Source organism: Astyanax mexicanus, chromosome 5, assembly GCF_023375975.1.
Source record: "Astyanax mexicanus isolate ESR-SI-001 chromosome 5, AstMex3_surface, whole genome shotgun sequence".
In the NCBI taxonomy this organism is placed as follows: domain Eukaryota; kingdom Metazoa; phylum Chordata; class Actinopteri; order Characiformes; family Acestrorhamphidae; genus Astyanax; species Astyanax mexicanus.
Window position 1 is genome coordinate 20,741,321 of NC_064412.1, and position 4,910 is coordinate 20,746,230.

The window sequence follows — 4,910 nt, forward strand, 5'->3', positions numbered from 1 at the left end:
GTTTGCTTAGCACGTTTGGGACATTCGCTGTCGAGACACACGTTGCAGTGGTAATCACATTTATGATGTTTCTTATTGTTAAATCCTGCATAACAGTATGAACATACGTACGTTGTACCTAGTACAGCTTTGAGGTTTTTCACTCCATAATAATGATTCTCGTGCAAAAACAGAAACAAGGTTTTGCTGTGGGGTGTTTTGGTAGTCTGAAAAAAAGAATACCCTTTTTTGACCTTGGTGGTTCGGAACAACACTACAATTTTGCAATTCAACTTTTGCTCAAATCGTGTAATGTCTGCAAAGCTAACCGTATCATTTACAGATAATCCTACATCAGATTGTAATTGTCTCGCGTTTTGTTCTATTTGATAATCACTTTGTTCCGGATTCAGCAATTTGGAAACGCTTAAAGCAAAACAAAGGTTGTCACGGTTATCAAAAACGTAAAGATGTCTAATTTTTTGTTGTACAACGTCAGAATTGAACATCTTGGACATACTATTGCGTGTACCACCATGTGGTGCATGTACAATTCGAATCACCAGTTCTATAGTTTCGTCAGAAAGTATTTCAAACCTACTCTGTATCGATTTTTCTATCATGGTCAGAATCGAATCGAGTTCTATGTTACCATTGATTACCTCAACACGCGATGAAACATTGAGAGATTCGCCTTGTATTTCAACATGAACTACGTCACGTGGGCCTACTTTAGCGTTCCCAACTTCAAGCATGCGGTTTAAAACCTCCAACACATAGTTGTAAAAATCCCCAAATGAATCAACGTTTCCTAATGAGGAAAAGTTTATCCTCCGTCTAATTTCTGTTGTATTGAAGTTATCTATATGATTTATAACTATGTTTGGATCTAAAACATGTCCGGGTTGATCATCTCTCCCAAATCCCATTTGCTCTCCCTCACTCACACTAGGCATCTGATGTATTTCCGGCTGTTGCTCATTACAGCTGTTGAGTGTATCGATATCCTCCATTTCATCAGTAGATGTAGAAGGGCTATTTGAAATATTCTCGTTAACAGGACTACTTGGTAAATTGTGTGAATCCTGACCCATGTTTGCAAGAATTTCATTTAATCTCAAGAGACTCTGGTTTAGTTGTTGTAATAATTCCTGAGATGTTTCAAACGAATCATTTATAGGGGATGGTACAGTGGCGACACAAGGTTGTGGTTCTGTCATGCTTTCATTCATCTCATTTATCATTTCCATTAGAAAAGGGTTCAGAGCTGTGCATGTGTTGTGCTGCGTTAGAGCGGTTTGAATGATGGATAGATTTTCTGACATATTTTCAAGATTAGAAGCTAATTCATGATCCCTGTGTTCATCAATAGACCCCAATCTTTCGTTAACCTCATTAATCTCATTTACCATTTCTAACAGAAAAGGGTTCAGAGCTGTGTTGTGTTCTATTAATGCATTTTGTATGTTGGTTAAGCATTCGCTTAATCCCGAAAACAAATTGTATGGTGTTTCTGATGTATTTTCTAGATTAGATACAATTTCAGAGCTGTGTTCATTATTAGAAGTCAACCTTTCATTACTACCATTAATCTCATTAACCATTTCTAACAGAAAAGGGTTCAGGGCTGTGTTGTGTTCTACATGATTTGTTTGTAGGTTTGAGGTACTTGGTTCACTGATTAATGAATGTGGGTTATTGTTTGTTTCATTTGAATAAGGTGAGTTGTTGGATTTTTTAGATTTATTCTTATTTAACAAAGAATCACAACCGGGGCGTTTCTGTGACATTATTATCTATATCCTCAATACAATGTCTAACCAAGAGCATTACACGGTCTGTAAACAAAGGTAAAGCCAACCTAAACTCCTCCCGTGATCTGCTTGCAGCTGCACGTTCCAGCCTCCGTAGCGAAATTTCCACGGCCCTTTTCAGATATCGAAAGTCGTACAGGTCGTCCAGTTCGCATTCTTCTTGTTGTTGGAGATCTGTAATACAAAAAAAAAAAAAAAAAAAAAAAAAAAAATTGAATTATTATTGCTGTATGCATGAGTGTGTGTGTGTGTGTGTGTGTGTGGGACTATTGAAGACCAGGAGCCATGGGCCCCCATGGGGTGGGGGCTATGGGTGGAGTGTGTGTGTGTGTGTGTGTGTGTGTGAGTGTGTGGGACTATTGAAGAACAGGAGGCATGGGCCCCAGCGGTGGGGGGGGGGGGGGTGGGGGGGCTATGGGTGGAGTGTGTGTGTGTGTGTGTGTTTCTGTATGCGTGTGTTTCTCACCGGAGAAATTTCGGTGATCAGACAATGCCGGACTGTTTCCTATCGAAAAAAAGATTTCAATTAGCGCACGTTATTTAACAAAGGATAATTATTACATAATTTCAAAATTTGACTCACTAGGTGTAGTTGGTCGGTAATCATTTGATTGTTGACTTGTCACTATGGAAGGAAAAGAGAAAACATGTTTTACTTTTTCGCCATTCCCTGTAAGAGTAATCCTGTGTGTATAAGTTTCTTACCAGAATTAACATCATCAACTTGTAGATTGTCAGACAAAGCCGGGGTGAAACTGTTTTCTAATGAACAGAAATCACATGAGTTAGAATATTTTAAATGAAATATTTACATATATTACATATTTCATTAAGTTTCACTCACCATGAATGGTTAATCCGTAGTTACTAGGTTCCGGATGAAAAGCTATAGAAAATATAAATAAACATTTGAGTTTCATATTGAAGGAATCAAATCATCACGTTTGAAATTAAATAATTATTTTTAATCAAAAATTAATAAAATCTTACTTTGAAATGGATGATATAGCACACTTTCGTCTGTCACAGCATCACAGTCTGTCACAGTTTCAACAATGAAACATTCTGATCCTAAAATAAAATAAAAGATGATTGTATATACTACATATTTCATATATTACGTAGAAAAGTAGTCTTAAATATCACTTACATTCAGTTTTGCATAGGATACATAGAACAATGTTAACTACTCACATTAATTAAGCTGAAAGATGAGTGATTCCTATTAAATTCCTATTAAACCATAAGAAACAGTCATTTAACTACTTAAAGGTAATTTTAATAAAAGTAATATATTGTGATAATTTCATATTAAAAGTTTTTTCTCTCACCAAAGTCCATATTGCGGTTGAAATCAAGGAGCGTCAAAGCGTTTGAGGTCTTCAAGCGTCGGGGGCTGTCTCCAGAATGTATATTGTGGATTACCAAGGGGTTTTTATACAGTGATTTTGATTGAAGACCTCAGGTTATGACATCACAGAAAAGAGTGGGAGGTGTGTGGTGTGTGTGAGTTTGTGTGTGTGTGTGTGTTTCATTCATATCAAGCATCCGCTTCAAGGTATGAAGTTATCGCTATTTCAATTAGAAATTCAGCTCAAGTTATTGACGGTCGAGTTATAGTATTCATTATCAGTTTTTTTTTTTTTTTTTTTTTTTTCAAAGGATTCAAAACATCAAAAGACACTGCTCTGTTTTAAATTTTAGTGATCTGATCAGAACATTCATGGATAGACAATGCAGGAAACTGCATTTACCCCCAGGGTCTATTGAATCATCAATAGTCTATACTCTGTTGGGAGTCACATGAAGCAACATGTGAGAATCAAACAATGGGCTAGTTCACTAGTTCCTTTACCCATCAATACACTGATTGATTTAACTAATTCATATCATACTCTCAGGAAATGGCTTCCTACCACCCTCCCACCCACCTCCCACTCCACCAGCAACCACTTACCTCTCTTTAGCCTCAAGGAGTGTGGTAACCATCTCAACTCACATGAAAGAGAGGTAATTTAGCTAAAGTATAGAAAAGTATAGGCTAAAAAAGTATTAAAATGTAATATAAAAGTTTAATGTTTAAGAATATAATTAATGTTGGTTTTGTATGTTTGACAATAATCAGAAAATCTATTTGTTCATGTAGAACAAACTGTCAATTATTGCAAAGTAGACACGATTCATTCTTTTGAAGTCTTCTGAATTAAAAACAACCTGGAAATCGCACGAGTGCAGGTCATTTTCAATTGCATAGCATTTTAAATCTTGAATGACACTGAGGCTTACATTACATCCGAGGCTTGTCATAACCGGCGCGAGATTAAAACGCCTAGACTTTCCTGTATTCAGAGGTTTCCAAATTAAATTCATGTTCTCCTGAAAAAATGGGCTGCATTCTGTATTTCTGTAATTGACGTAGGCATTAAAAACAGAGCAGTGTCTTCTGAAGCTAAACCATTCTATATGGTTCAAAGTAAAACGAGCTGAGGCATCATCGTATCTAACCGTTTTTCCGACGTACATAGCAACGCTATATATATCCTTAAGAAAAACATATCCGAAGTAAGTTCCATCTAACAAACGCCAGACTTGAGTCTTGAGCGCTCCTTGAGCGACTGGTTCAGGAATGCTCTCCATTGTTCGGTACCTTTTTAGATTCTCGTCATCGTGCTCTTCTTCTACAGATCCTCCCATATGGTCTAACGCGTAGGATTTCTGGCTTTCATCCAGACGGTCCGGGTTCGAATCCCGGTATGGGAAGCTTTGGTTTTCAGCAACCTCAGAAACACAAGCCATTGCTCCGTTCTCTCGGTCCTTCACACATCTCGCTAACTCTTAAATACACATTTCACTCGTAGGCTTGCTGTGATTGCTCCATAGGAATAACAACCTTATTGGTCAATACTTTTGGCGGGAATATTTTTTTTGACCAATCAGGACAATCTGAATAATGATGGGGGCGGGGCTGGGCGGGACGGGAAGAGGTGGGGATGGGGCAGGAAGGGCGGAGGGATGGGCGGGGCGGTGTGTCACCATGGTTTAAATTACCTCATATCCAAAACATGAATGACGAATGGCAGGGGTAATTACACGCCACCAGTTAATAATTACCGGAGA

General features: G+C 37.8%; 1 non-coding gene across 1 annotated transcript; it reads left to right on the forward strand.

Moving 5' to 3' along the window:
- The first annotated feature begins 4,481 nt into the window (after positions 1 to 4,481).
- Positions 4,482 to 4,553, forward strand: trnae-uuc (transfer RNA glutamic acid (anticodon UUC)). Its single transcript has one exon. It is a non-coding gene; the product is annotated as a tRNA-Glu (tRNA).
- Positions 4,554 to 4,910: the final 357 nt, after the last annotated feature.